We start from the raw sequence: 15712 nt of genomic DNA, 5'->3' as shown, positions 1-15712 counted from the left end.
TTTGTGACATCCTTGTCTGGTTTTGGTATCAGGGTGATGGTGGCCTCATAGAATGGGTTTGGGAGTGTTCCTCCCCCTGCTATATTTTGGAAGAGTTTGAGAAGGGTAGGTGTTAGCTCTTCTCTAAACGTTTGATAGAATTCTCCTGTGAAGCCATCTGGTCCTGGGCTTTTGTTTGTTGGAAGATTTTTAATCACAGTTTCAATTTCAGTGCTCGTGATTCGTCTGTTCATATTTTCTATTTCTTCCTGATTCAGTCTTGGCAGGTTGTGCATTTCTAAGAATTTGTCCATTTCTTCCAGGTTGTCCATTTTATTGGCATAGAGTTGCTTGTAGTAATCTCTCATGATCTTTTGTATTTCTGCAGTGTCAGTTGTTACTTCTTTTTTTTCATTTCTAATTCTATTGATTTGAGTCTTCTCCCTTGTTTTCTTGATGAGTCTGGCTAATGGTTTATCAATTTTTTATCTTCTCAAAGAACCAGCTTTCAGTTTTATTGATCTTTGCTATCATTTCCTTCATTTCTTTTTCATTTATTTCTGATATGATTTTTATGATTTCTTTCCTTCTGCTAACTTTGGGGGTTTTTTGTTCTTCTTTCTCTAATTTCTTTAAGTGCAAGGTTAGGTTGTTTATTCGAGATGCTTCCTGTTTCTTAAGGCAGGATTGTATTGCTATAAACTTCCATCATAGAACTGCTTTTGTGCATCCCATAGATTTTGGGTCGTTGTTTCTCCATTGTCATTTGTTTCTATGTATTTTTTGATTTCCTCTTTGACTTCTTCAGTGATCACTTCGTTATTAAGTAGTGTATTGTTTAGCCTCCATGTGTTTGTATTTTTTACAGATCTTTTCCTGTAATTGATATCTAGTCTCATAGCATTGTGGTCGGAAAAGATATTTGATACAATTTCGATTTTCTTAAATTTACCAAGGCTTGATTTGTGACCCAAGATATGATCTATCCTGGAGAATGTTCCATGAGCACTTGAGGAAAATGTGTATTCTGTTGTTTTTGGATGGAATGTCCTATAAATATCAATTAAGTCCATCTTGTTTAATGTATCCTTTAAAGCTTGTGTTTCCTTATTTATTTTCATTTTGGATGATGCGTCCATTGGTGAAAGTGGGGTGTTAAAGTCCCCTACTATGAATGTGTTACTGTGAATTTCCCCTTTTATGGCTGTTAGTATTTGCCTTATGTATTGAGGTGCTCCTATGTTGAGTGCATAAATATTTACAATTGTTATATCTTCTTCTTGGATCTATCCCTTGATCATTATGTAGTGTCCTTCTTTGTCTCTTGTAATAGTCTTTATTTTATAAAGTCTATTTTGTCTGATATGAGAATTGCTGCTCCAGCTTTCTTTTGGTTTCCATTTGCATGGAATATCTTTTTCCATCCCCTTACTTTCAGTCTGTATGTGTGTCTAAGTCTGAAGTGGGTCTCTTGTAGACAGCAAATATATGGGTCTTGTTTTTGTATCCGTTCAGCCAATCTGTGTCTTTTGCTGGGAGCATTTAGTCCATTTACATTTAAGATAATTATCGATATGTATGTTCCTATTCCCATTTTCTTAATTGTTTTGGGTTCATTATTGTAGGTCTCTTCCTTCTCTTGTGTTTCTTATCTAGAGAAGTTCCTTTCGCAGTTGTTGTAAAGCTGGTTTGGTGGTGCTGAACTCTCTCAGCTTTTGCTTGTCTGTAAAGGTTTTAATTTCTCCATGAAATCTGAATGAGATCCTTGCTGGGTAGAGTAATCTTGGTTGCAGGTTTTTCTCCTTCATCACTTTAAATATGTCCTGCCAGTCCCTTCTGGCTTGCAGAGTTTCTGCTGAAAGGTCAGCTGTTAACCTTATGGGGATTCCCTTGTGTGTTATTTGTTGTTTTTCCCTTGCTGCTTTTAATATGTTTTTTTTGTATTTAATTTTTGACAGTTTGATTAATATGTGTCATGTCATATTTCTCCTTGGATTTATCCTGTATGGGACTCTCTGTGCTTCCTGGAGTTGATGAACTATTTCCTTTCCCATATCAGGGAAGTTTTCAACTGTAATCTCTTCAAATATTTTCTCAGTACCTTTCTTTTTCTCTTCTTCTTCTGGAACCCCTATAATTCGAATGTTGGTGTGTTTAATGTTGTCCTAGAGGTCTCTGAGACTGTCCTCAGTTCTTTTCATTCTTTTTTCTTTATTCTGCTCTGCAGTAGTTATTTCCACTATTTTATCTTCCAGGTCACTTATTCGTTCTTCTGCCCAGTTATTCTGCTATTGATCCCATCTAGAGTATTTTTCTTTTTCTTTTTTTTTGCCGTACACGGGGCTCTCACTGCTGTGGCCTCCCATGTTGTGGAGCACAGGCTCCAGATGCGCAGGCTCAGCAGCCATGGCTCACGGGCGAAGCCTCTCCATGGCATGTGGGATCCTCCCAGACCGGGGCACGATCCCGCGTCCCCTGCATCAGCAGGCGGACTCCCAACCACTGGGCCACCAGGGCAGCCCTAGAGTATTTTTAATTTCATTTATTGTGTTGTTCATCATTGTTTGTTTCATCTTTAGCTCTTCTAGGTCGTTGTTAAATGTTTCTTGCATTTTCTCTATTCTATTTCCAAGATTTTGCATCATCTTTACTATTATTATTCTGAATTCTTTTTCAGGTAGACTGCCTAGTTCCTCTTCATTTGTTAGGTCTGGTGGGTTTTTATCTTGCTCCTTCATGTTCTGTGTGCTTTTCTGTCTTCTCATTTTGCTTATCTTACTGTGTTTGGGATCTCCTTTTTGCAGGCTGCAGGTTCGTAGTTCCCGTTGTTTTTGTTGTCTGTCCCCAGTGGCTAAGGTTGGTTCAGTGGGTTGTGTAGGCTTCCTGGTGGAGGGGACTAGTGCCTGTGTTCTGGTGGATGAGGCTGGATCTTGTCTTTCTGGTGGGCAGGTCCACATGTGGTGTTGTGTTTTGGGTTGTCTGTGGACTTATTATGATTTTAGGCAACCTCTCTGCTAATGGGTGGGGTTGTGTTCCTGTCTTGCTAGTTGTTTGGCATAGGGTGTCCAGCACTGTAGCTTGCTGGTCGTTGAGTGAAGCTGGGTGCTGGTGTTGAGATGGAGATCTCTGGGAGATTTTTGCTGTTTGATATTATGTGGAGCTGGGAGGTCTCTTGTGGACCAGTGTCCTGAAGTTGGCTCTCCCACCTCAGAGGCACAGCACTGACTGCTGGTTGCAGCACCAAGAGCCTTTCATCCACACGGCTCAAAATAAAAGGCAGAAAAAGTAGAAAGAAAGAATTAGTAGAACAAGAAAGAAAGAAAGGAGGGAGGGAGGGAGGAAGGAGGGAAGGAGGGAAGGAAGGAAAAAAGAAAGAAGATAAAGTAAAATAAAATAAAGTAAGATAAAATACAATAAAGTGATTAAAATAAAAAAATAATTATTAAGAAAAAAAATTTTTTAAGAAACACAAAAGAATGGACAGATAGAACCCTAAGACAAATGGTGGAAGCAAAGCTATACAGACAAAATCTCACACAGAAGCATACACATACACACTCACAAAAAGAGGAAAAGGGGAAAAAATAATAAATGTTGCTCTCAAAGTCCACCGCCTCAATTTGGGATGATTCGTTGTCTAAAGGAGGGAAGGAAGGAAAGAAAGAAAGAAAGAAGATAAAGTAAAATAAAATAAAGTTATTAAAATAAAAAAAATTATTAAAATAAAACAAGAAAATGGACGGATCGAACCCTAGGACAAATGGTGGAAGCAAAGCTATACAGATAAAATCTCACACAGAGGCATAGACATACACACTCACAAAAAGAGGAAAAGGGGAAAAAACCATAAATCTTGCTCTCAAAGTCCACCTCCTTAATTTGGGATGATTCGTTGTCTATTCATGTATTCCACAGATGCATGGTACATCAAGTTGATTGTGGAGCTTTAATCCGCTGCTCCTGAGGCTGCTGGGAAAGATTTCCCTTTCTCTTCTTTGTTCTCACAGCTCCCGGGGTTCAGCTTTGGATTTGGCCCCGCCTCTGCGTGTAGGTCGCCAGAGAGCGTCTGTTCTTCGCTCAGACAGGACGGGGTTAAAGGAGCTGCTGATTCGGGGGTTCTGGCTCACTCAGGCCGGGGGGCAGGGAGGGGCACGGAGTGTGGGGCGGGCCTGCGGCGGCAGAGGCCAGCATGACGTTGCACCAGCCTGAGGCGCGCCGTGCCTTCTCCCGGGGAAGTTGTCCCTGAATCCTGGGACCCTGGCAGTGGCGGGCTGCACAGGCTCCCCGGAAGGGGGGTGTGGAGAGTGAGCTGTGCTCGCACACAGGCTTCCTGGTGGCGGCAGCAGCAGCCTTAGCGTCTCATGCCCGTCTCTGGGGTCCGCGCTTTTAGCTGCGGCTCGCGCCCGTCTCTGGAGCTCCTTTAAGCAACGCTCTTAATCCCCTCTCCTCGCGCACCAGGAAACAAAGAGGGAAGAAAAAGTCTCTTGCCTCTTCGGCGGGTCCAGACTTTTCCCCGGACTCCCACCCGGCTAGCCGTGGTGCACTATCCCCCTGCAGGCTGTGTTCACGCCGCCAACCCCAGTCCTCTCCCTGCGCTCCAACCGAAGCCCAAGCCTCAGTTCCCAGCCCCGCCCGCCTCGGCAGGTGACCAGACAAGCCTCTCAGGCTGGTGAGTGCTGGTCAGCACTGATCCCCTGTGCTGGAATCTCTCCGCTTTGCCCTCCGCACCCCTGTGGCTGCGCTCTCCTCCGCAGCTCCGAAGCTTACCCCCTCCACCACCCGCAGTCTCCGCCCGCGAAGGGGCTTCCTAGTGTGTGGAATCCTTTCCTCCTTCACAGCTCCCTCCCACTGGTGCAGGTACCGTCCCTATTCTTTTGTCTCTGTTTATTCTTTTTTCTTTTGCCCTACCCAGGTACGTGGGGGGTTTCTTGCCTTTTGGGAGGTCTGTGGCCTTCTGCCAGTGTTCAGTAGGTGTTCTGTAGGAGTTGTTCCACGTGTAGATGTATTTCTGGTGTATCTGTGGGGAGGAAGGTGATCTCCACGTCTTACTCTTCTGCCATCTTCCCGGAAGCTGAGAGGAAGCATTTGAGATGAGCTTTGAGTGCTGAGAAGGGGGATAGTTCTGTGAAGATATGAGGGAGGAACATGCTAGACAGATGGAACAACAGGTTAGGAAAGCAGCAGGAAAGATAAACAGGGGCGAAATGATGAAGAGCCTAGGAGGCTATGGTTAGGCATTTGGATTTATACGAAGGGCAGTGGGAAACTTATAGGGATGAAACAGGGAATGATGGGAAACTATTGGGAAACTTATAGGGATGAAACAGGGAATGATGGGAAACTATTGGACCCTATGAACCAGGGGATAATGGGAAACCATTGGAAGGGATGAAGGAGAGTAATGATGGAAAACCATTGGGTGATATGTAGCAGGGAATGATAGAAACCAGCAGAGGAGAGGAAGAGGGGAATAATTACTCTGGCTGCTGCTAGGAGACTGGATTGTGAGAGGAAATGGGCAACCAAGTAAACATGTGCTGGAATTGGTTTAAGAGGGTTAATGCTTGAGATTTTTTATGTGCATCAGTCCCCTGGGACTGTTAAAAACTTCCATGTATGAAAACTTCTCCCAAGCATAGAATAATCTAATAGCTGTTCATGCATTCACTTCCCTTCACTGCTATCACAAAACTGCTCTCTGGGATTCTTTAGTACAAGCCTTCTTCTTACGTTACTGTAAACCTGAAAAGGAGGAGGAGATCAAGAGTTAGAGAATTCCGACTGCCTTGTCTGTGTTAATACAGTCTGCCCTGGAGTTCACCTCTGCCGTAAGTACTTCTCCCATCAGTGGAATTCAACTCCACAGATTCCGTCTTCATAACACAGTGACTCTTCCCCTCTAAACTACCTTAGTATTCTGAAATTCAGAGCATGCCCAGAGTAAGGCAACCTGGAGTATGTCCAAGGGTCCTAAATATAAATGGACAAAAAAGTTTTAAATGGTCGTATATCACTGTGCTAGTTTAGATCGTGCTGAATTTCACATATTGACAGCACTTGCTTCCCTCCCAATTCGTAGAAAGGAACCATGTCATGAATTACAAAGTAAGTTTGAGGGCCAATTTCCTGTTGCTTGCACTGGTCACCAAAATTGCTGGTTCTTTCTTTGCTTAACCTATTTTGAGAGACTTTGGTTCCTGAAGTCAATACCTATAATCTATTGTCTGTGGCTCAGCCCACTTCTGTTCTAAACAACCTGCTGGTACGTGACTTCTCTCTACACCTTTTTTCCTGAATCCACTCAACAACCCTGAATCCATCTAAATCTCCGTGTGTCTCCTCACAGCCTACTTCTCTTTCAAAGTTTTACTCACGCTTCCTTTCTGCCTTTTCTAACAGACAACAGGCAAAATGTTCAAATCAAAGAAGAAATAAAAGGAAAATATGGAAAACTTTTAGTAAGCCCAAAAAATACATATCAGTGTGTCAAACTCTTGTCATATTTGACATATTAGTGTTACGTATAAATGTAGATTAGATGTTAATGTCTGTGGGAGTTCCCTTTGCATAGAGCACAATCAGACAGTTCAGAATAAAAGGAGAATAGGATCGTGCCATTGTGTCAAGAAGCACTGTGGTTTTACGAGATTTCTCTCTCAGCATTTACGTGTTCTGAATATGAATTGCTTATTCTTCAGTGTTGTAAAAATGATACTGTATGCATTAATTACTCAGCATTTTGGAAAACGTTTCAAAAAATCTAATCCAATTTTCATTTTAAAAAGTATACTTTTATAATTATTTGGTCACATATAATAAATAATAGTCAAGAATAAACTTGTATGTGTGGTAAAAATTTTTCTGACAAATTGGAAGTGGAGATTTTTGGTAATAGTAATGTGTTTCCCATTCGAGAGCCATGTAACGATACCACTGATACTGGGTAGAAATACTGAACACCTGTCACAGGTCCATCCCTTTCAGAAGTAGTTCTCTGTAAGCACTAAGGGATGTTCACATCCTCTGAAAAATGGCAACTCCCGAGTCATAAAAATATTCTGGAAAATCATCAGTGGAAAGATTATTTCCTAAGTATAAAAGAAATTAGGCATTATAGAGAGACTTTCACTCTTAAGGATTTTAAAGTAGAGGGAAATTCTTTTTTCTGAGAACAGATTGTTCTCACATTGTAATTGTGTTACTCCTCCTGCCAGCTCATTTGGGTATTATACAAGGATACAGAGGAAAAAGCTAAAACATTTCCCCTCAGATACACTAGCGTGAAAAAGCATTGAATTGGGAATTGTGAAACCTGGTAACTATTCTTAGCTGGCACGAATGAGCTATGTGAGTGACCTTGCACAAATCATGTTTTCTCTGGGCATCAGTTTCATTATTTATAAAATGAGGGCATTGAGTTAAATTATATTTAAGATCCTGTTGTGCTTTCTACGCTTCTCATTTTTAATTCTCCTTCTCTTTTTAAAAAAAATTTTTGTCTTTTTTCTAAATGCTCAAATACTACATTATTTAAGGTATATTTCCTGGCAGTTTTTTTTTTTTTTTCCTTCCCTCCTAGTCTCTTTCTTCAATATATGGGATAGGAGGATACTGACTAAGTCTGAGGGGAAGGAGGAGGAATAAAATTAGCTACAGGAAGGGTTTATATCCCCCTCTACAAGAAAACTTAACTACAGCTACCACCGCTTTGAAAGGAATGGTTTATGTCCAAACAGCATTTTCCAGACAAGCTCTGTACTTTTTTGCCAACAGAATTAACTTTAAACTGAAGTCAGTAGACAGTTAAACAAGAGTCGGCACTGGAAACAGCTGTGAGTAGACAAGACCAGTTACTTATAAGGTACTGTTTTTTACTCACTGAAATCTCCTTCAGGGTTCATTTGTTTCGGGCACAAGTATTCTGTGGTCATTTGACCTTTTTCTCCCACTTTGCCTCTATTCTGAGAGAAAACACACTCTAAAATATCTTAGCTCTTTAGCTCTTTAGTATTGTTTTGTAGCTGTTGGTGGTTGAAGCTGCTAAGATTTTGTTTTGTTTTGTTTTCAGGAACCTAATAATTGTTATTTTATTTTGAAGCTTAGTTTAACTTTGTCCTTTCTTTCTTCTTGTCATGGGTGGTTTTTATGTTTTATTGTTCATATCAAATAAAGAGGGATATGCTTTAATATTACAGAATGTACAGAATGCTCTTGACCTGGGGGGAGGGGGAGCAGAGATTGGTTAATGCATCATCAGCTTCAAGTATAAAACCTATATAGCCAATCAGATAAGAGGACCAGCACAGGGCAGCTCCAGGCACTTTGGCTCAGTCGAGGCTCCCTGACCTCATTACAACTTGGTGGGTCTGACCTGGAAAACACAAGCTTTTGAATTGGGGTTTTATCTTTAGTTTGTTTCTATACTTGTTAATTTTAACCCTTCCTTCCCTTTACCCCCATTTATCTTTAAAAATTCTGGTAAGCCTGCTTTTTTTAAAATGAAGTTTATCTTGTTAAGCTCATCCACCTTAAAGGGACAACATTTCTAAGAGTGAGGTTTGCCATAAGATTTTAAATCACTGAGTTATGGAGGGGCTTTCGGAGCAGAAGAAGAGGAATAGCCCACGTGGCAGTGGAGTGGACAGAAAAGACCCCTTGTACCACTGTCATCTGAGATGTCACTCTTTCCCCAGAGGCCTGGTTAACTAATATATAGTATTTGCTGCTGGTCAATAAACAGGTAATAAAGGCAACTAAGGAGTTCTCTATCTGTGGACTTTCCAGAAAGAAATCTTACAAGTCTACCACTGAAAACTCCAAAAGTTTTAGAAAGAATTTAGCCATTTTTGGAGAGTCATCTTTCTGAAATCCACTATATATTTTGCTATCTCTCTGGAGGGGACTAAATTCAATTTAATGTTTTCTGAATTGCTTGGTATTCTCGTCATGAATACACATAATAGAATTATTCTATAATATAATAATACTTGGGGGCTCTATTCTGTGGTGTGTAAGCCTATTCTTATGTCAAAAGTTCACATAATTACTATGCTTTTAAAACTTGTTGTATTATTCTTATAGGACATTTTTTGTGTGTGTGTCCACCATCCATATGGAAATGGGATTTCATTACCTACTGATGTGGACAGTTTGCATTCTCTAACAACTGTCTTCAACCTCAACCATCCCTTTGTAATTATTATTTCATTTGTGCTGTGCACAAGGAAACCAGAAAACAAACAAGTTTATAAAAAATTATGGAAGGAATGAGAGACAATAACTTTATCTGAAGACCCCAAGAGAATCTTTTATGAGGAAAGTGTAGAACCAAAGTACATAGACACAGTGACATCTATTTTAGGTGCTTAGGAGACTTGGTTTATGTCCAAGTTCTTAGTTGTGTTGTCATGGAAGTGGCTCTGGGATAACTACCTCATTCCTGCATCAAATACAGAAAGTGCTGTTCGTTCTGCTTTTTATACAGTTATTGGAGACATGTGTCAAGGAATCAGTGACTAGCCAAATCCCAAGGGGCCTATAATATTAATTAATATTAATCAATTACTATGTATTCTATTTTAGTCCCATTCACACATATGCTATTCACATGCATGTATGACTGGGAAATAGCATAATACTGCTTTGTAGGAAAGAGAGAAAAGGAAAAAAAATCATCATCATCTAGTCTATGCAATTCTTCTGTGTGGTGATGATACTTTAGGGAAAAAAGAGGAATGCAAGGCTAATTGTCTCAATGATATCTTGGTTCCTTTAACTGTGTCTTCTCTTGCAGCTTTTTTTTAAGCTGAAAATACTGTAAAGCATTGAATTTAGTAGCTGAATATATGTTTTCTTATCTTCCAATATTTTTTATGTTGTGCATTTCAGAGCAAAATGAATCACTGGTTTCTCAATGATCTTGATAATTAATCCTATTCTATACAAGAAAAATATTAAAACTGGGTATATTAGACAGATACGTGAAGCTATAAGCTGAGTCCAGGGCAATTCTACATTCCAACTTTAATTAGAATCCACTGCTAATTACTTGATCATAGAGCTTTGTATAGAATTACATTGTGAGGCCTTTTGTATTGGAGGCCCTTTTTAAACTTAAGCTGTTTTTTTAAATACAGATTTCTCCTAGTCACCGTAGAAATTGTTCTAGGTGTTAAAGCATCTTGTGGTGTATATGACAAAGTCTTTCTGTTTGAAACAATGAATTAAGGACTGCCTTTTGTCTGCAACAGTGAATTTAGGGTCTACATAAATTTAGAAACATTGTCTAAAAGATAGAGATTTTTCCCTCCCTCCTTCTTTCAGTTAAATGGCATGAGTTATTTTAAAATAAAATGGTATTCTAATTGAAACATAACTCTTTAAATTTGAAAGTATACTATTGTTATTTTAAGTCAATATGATGAAGGTTTCCCTTACTTGACTATTTCAGGTTAATCAGAATTTAATTTTCACATTCATACCTAATTAGGAAATTTTATATATGATGCATATTTTACATGAGAACTATATTACCACAACATCTAAAAGTAAAATCCCTGAGGGCTTCCCTGGTGGCGCAGTGGTTGAGAGTCCGCCTGCTGATGCAGGGGACGCGGGTTCGTGCCCCGGTCCAGGGGTATCCCACATGCCGTGGAGCGGCTGGGCCCGTGAGCCATGGCCGCTGAGCCTGCGCATCCGGAGCCTGTGCTCTGCAACGGGAGAGGCCACAACAGTGAGAGGCCCTCGTACCGCAAAAAAAAAAAAAAATCCCTGAAAACTTAATGCCATTAGGAATACACACTTGGGAAGACTTCTATTTAGAAAATGCTTTTTCAAACTAGTAAAGGAAGAAAAAGCTAAAATAAATTAACACATGACAGTGTTCACTGATAACGCCTTGTAAGGATCCTTTTTAACATAACCTCGTGAGGATTCTCCAGAAGTCTCAGAAACTAGCCCCTCATGAACTAGAATTCAGTGAGCAAGATGTATGTGTTCCAAGGGGGCTGTCAAGCTTAATGCTGTAGGTTGTGAGCTGGGGAGAGAAGCTGTTGATAGTTCCTAAATTGCTGAACAGAGAGATAATTGATTTGTTCCCATAAAAATCTGCATTTAGTTTATTTTCAATTACAACCTCTCAGGAAAGAAGAGTTGCTCAAACTGACTGAACTACATCCTTATATATTGGCCTTTGTTTAATGTACTAAATTGGTACTTCTAGGCAATTTAAAAGGTGATGTGGTCAAAGACTAAGGTTCTTTTGGTATGTCTTAGTCATGCAATAAGTGTTCGTTGAATGAATATAACTTAAAATGGTATTAACAAATAAGATGATACTAAAACCATATGTTTTACTTCATATTTTATTATTGGAGTATTTGTTATTTAGTTTACTGCTGGGTCATGCTAAAACATGAAAACTTCATTAGACAATGCCATTTAACAAATTATGAAATGGCTGTTAGCACACAGTAATTTGGAACTGTACATTTCTATGAAGAAAAAACATCAGGTGCCTATTGTCAAAAATAATTTTAAAAGCAAAGTTGGAGGACACGGAGGTGTCAGCCATTTTCCTTTACCCCTTTCCCGTCGCGGAGCACAGGCTCCGGACGCTCAGGCTCAGCGGCCATGGCTCACGGGCCCAGCTGCTCCGTGACACGTAGGATCTTCCCAGACCGGGGCACGAACCCGTGTCCCCTACATCGGCAGGCGGACTCTCAACCACTGCGCCACCAGGGAAGCCCTACCCCTTGTTTGTTTGGTTTATTTTGCTGAAGGTACTGTGGGATTTATAATACATTTGCTACAGCAGATGTTGCTAGCATTTGATTGTATTAATATTATATATATATATATTTTTTTTTTTGTAGGGAGACAGCAGGAAATTAGAAGAATAAATAAATGTGTCTGAGTCTAAGACAATTTTACAAGCCAAATATTATTTTAGTGATCTTAAAATTTAAAAAAACTTTAAAGATTATATAAGTTAGAAAGATCTAGGCAAACACTGACATCTTTCCAAACTAACAAAAAATAATAGTAATTCTAAGGAGCAATTTTCATGTTTCTGTAGCTTCTATCTCCAACCTGTTTGCTTTTGAATATGTTTAATATCAGGCGTGTCTTCTGTGGTCCTTCTCTGCAACATGGTGCTAGTCCAGCAGGGAAGACGGCACTTATAGGTCCTCCTTCTCCACACATGAAAACATTATAAGTAGAGTTGAATACAAAGGAAATGAAAACAACCTTCCTGTAAACCTCAAATGTAAAATGCCTTTCCCAACTCACAAGGGAGTTAACAATTATAATGGTTATAAAGAGAGTGACAAAATAAATTATTGTCACCAATTCCACTCTCTAGAAGATTAATTCCTATTGTGAGACTTCTTTCTGTATCTATGTACATAATACGGTACCAACATTTTGTTTCATCTTATTTTTACAAAATTGGCTTAACACTGCACATTTGATTTCCACCTATTTCATGTAACATTTTATTGGCAGCTTTTTCTATATCATTCAGAACACTTTGGAAAATAGATAATTGACAAGTGTATAATATTCCATTCTATAACTATACCGTACATAATAGAATATGTGCCCCCATCTTTGGACACCCATGTTGTTTCAATGTGTTCTTTGATAAACAAAATAAGGATAAGCATTCATTTTACATATGATTTTTTGTTCATTTGATTATTTTAGAGCTGTAATGACTTAGAAATTAGCACGTCCAAATCTCTCTTTTTACAGAGTAGGAGAACTAAGTCCGGAAATATTACTCATCTAGAATCCAGGCTTCCAGCTTTCAGTCTAATTTCTATATTCATCCAGAAGAAGTAATGACTGGGCGATAAATTTATTCAGGGGCAAGAGGTGAAAGCATAATTTCCTTCTGTCTGAGTAAGAGGTCAACCATGTACCCTATTCTCTGAAAATCCTCAGGGAACGGAAGAGTTCTCATACTAAAGAAAGAACTCAAAATTCCATGCCAGAAGTCTTTATTACACAAGGGGTGATAAACATATAATAGCTATGGGAACATTTTTAAATAGCTGTCATTTCATTAATGAGTATTTGCTAAAGAATTTCCTGGGCCACTGGTGTTTATGGAACTTTTAAACAAAATATTTATGAAGATGAAACCAGGCCTTGCTTCATAAGTTATATCTTTTTACCTGCACCTTTGCTTTTCCTCAGGGTACAACCAATGTTCAAACCTCTGCTACACTAAACAAATACACACTCAACTTTCTCAACCAAGCTTTCTCTTCTTGGTGCCAAGAAGAATTTGCATTTTCTGCCTCTGCTTCCACGCCTCCCTCTGACTCTATAACTCATTGCAGTTTGGCATTTATTTCTATCACAATACTGAAAATTTCTCTCAGAGGTTGCTAATGATGGTTAATTAATGGTTAAATCCAACAGCTTCTTATCCTTGTGCCCACCTCTGCTTTTTCTACCATTTATACTATTTCTTCTTCTTGAAATATTTCTGTCATGAGATGTTAGGGATCTTGTACTGGCCTGTACTTCCATTTCTTTTTTCTTCACTCTCTTCAGAGGGCTCCTGTCTTCTTTCCACCTCCTTGTGTGTTTGTTTTATTTCCCCCCATTATACTTTCTTCCTCAGAAGATTGCATCCAGTCTCACGGCTTCAACTTAAAGGCCAATCTAGAGATCTGGTCAGCAAGACCTCTTCTAATCCATACTTTATACAAGTTATAATAAAGGGTCCCCTTCCTCTGGATGCACAATGCTTTGACTTGGCAGGGAAGTGGGCTGTATCTCAGCCCCAACTTGTCTGTACAACCTTACGTAGTTGCCCTGCTAGTCAGAGCCTCCTATACAATGCTGTCTCCAGCAATGGAGGTATTCCAGTGCTTCAAACTCCTTATCTTACCCCAGCTCAAACCAGCCCTTCATCTTTATCTCCTTCCTCACTTCCTATACAGTCAGGTGATGGTGATTATAGAATTAAAAAATGTGTATTCCCAGCATTTTTTTATCTTCATTCTCATGGCCACCATCTTGCTCAGAATTTAATTATCTCCCTAATACTTTACCACTCCAGTCCATCTTCCACACTGCTGGCAATTTAAAAGAGATATATATGTATATTCTCCCTCAATTTTTCAGTGAGTTCTTAGTAGAGGGTTAAGAGCAAGGGCTATGGAGTTGAATTTCAGGACTTGAGGCCCAGCCCTGGCACAATTTACAGGTATCATCCTATGCAAGTTACTTAATATTTCTAAGCTTTCGTTTTCTCACATAAAATAAGGGTTCCAAAAATGGCTAGCGTGCATATGTTCTAGCTAGTGCTCTGTACACTTCCCGCGCATTCCTTCCTTCCTTCAATACTCAAAAGAGCAAATTTTATTATATTTACACTAAACATTCTTAAAAAGTGAAATCCAATTAATCTTTTTTTTCCATTATTTTTTTTCAATTAATCTTAAAGAAACTGGTTTATTCTTCATGAGTTCAGTTTGGTTTTTTGAAGAAACCCACACTAAAGTTAAACCCAGATAGTACCAATGATCTTAGCCCAATTGCAAGTGATGGTAAAACAAAGGTAAGTGGGTGTTGCATTTCATTTTGAGACAAAGGCATCTCCTGTCCCATTATTTTCTTTTAAGAAAGGAGAGCAAGAAAAGTTAAACGAAGTGGTTTTTTTTCTTTTTTAATAACTACGAACTACATGATGCAAATAAACACTTTTCTTTTATATTTATATGTGGTTTTTTTATTCTTTACGACTCAACCTTATAGTCACAAAGCAAACAAGTGGAGTAGCCAGAAGTCTATACTAGGTTTTTTGATAATAGGCTCCCTGCCTCATTTGCATACTGCTTCTCTTTCTTTGAAGTTAAGATTCCATGCAGTGACATGGTCAAATTTGATCAGAAATACTCCAAAGTAATGATTAAGGGTTTTCAGATGTATGCCGTGAATATTATTTCACTATAGTTTTAACCTCAAGCAATGGGTTAATTTAGTTTTTCCAAATTGATACATGTCTGTCACTTTGGATAGATAAACTGACCATTTGCCCTTGTATCCAATATGGGTTTTTTAAAAGCTATGCTAGTGTCTCCTTTAGTGCTTTCCCCCAGAGACTGCTAAGTTATTTCTGTCAGAGGACTTAGATTCTTTCTTAGCATCAAAGGGTTCTGTGGCTTATTTCATGTCCTTAATCAGCTCATTAATTACTTATAAATGGAAGTTGCCTAAATCATATAATAGGGAAGTTGGATGGGATCTTAAAGATCTTGTAATTGAGCCCCCCCATATGTCAAATGACCAAAACAGTCCAAAGTAGGCTATGTGACTTATCCATGATCATAAAGCAAATCTAGAACATGTTTCCTCTATAAGAACATCTACCTTACAGTTATGCTGGCAACTTCTTGGAATATTAATTCATTGAACAGTCTCAACATTACATAGAATAAGCCTGAGTCTTCTCTCCTCCCTCTATCTTTCTGTGTCAGCAGGAATCGTTCACTCTAGTATGTATATTAGAGATCCATTCACAGGAACTGCTTTTTGGTAGAGAAAGCCTTCCAAGCACTTGACTTTAAACTTCTTTAACTCCTGAAATGGGAATTAGGGACATACATACCAACTAGAACAATGAAATATTTATGAATTATCCCCAAAGTGCAACTTCCAATGCTCCACAGTGCTCTCTGCAGTAAAGCTCTGTGTGTCAGAGATATACTTGTAC

At 39.1% G+C, this 15712-nt stretch overlaps 1 protein-coding gene across 7 annotated transcripts in view; it reads left to right on the top strand.

Annotated features, from left to right (window-relative positions):
• ARHGAP24 (Rho GTPase activating protein 24) overlaps window positions 1–15712 on the top strand; it is a 518868-nt gene that overhangs the window by 300105 nt on the left and 203051 nt on the right. Inside the window, exon 1 of one of the 7 annotated variants that reach the window (XM_029234804.1) lies at window positions 7614–7811. The exons of the other annotated variants lie outside the window; for them this stretch is intronic. The gene's annotated coding sequence lies outside the window, so the exon portion shown is untranslated. Of the gene's footprint in view, window positions 1–7613; window positions 7812–15712 lie in introns of those variants that run through there. 7 annotated transcript variants of the gene reach the window in all.

This window comes from Monodon monoceros, unplaced genomic scaffold (assembly GCF_005190385.1).
Source record: "Monodon monoceros isolate NGI ecotype Baffin Bay Population unplaced genomic scaffold, NGI_Narwhal_1 Super_Scaffold_20, whole genome shotgun sequence".
NCBI classification, from domain to species: domain Eukaryota; kingdom Metazoa; phylum Chordata; class Mammalia; order Artiodactyla; family Monodontidae; genus Monodon; species Monodon monoceros.
The sequence above is the reverse complement of the archived record's forward strand: the minus strand, read 5'-3'. Positions and strand labels throughout refer to the sequence as shown.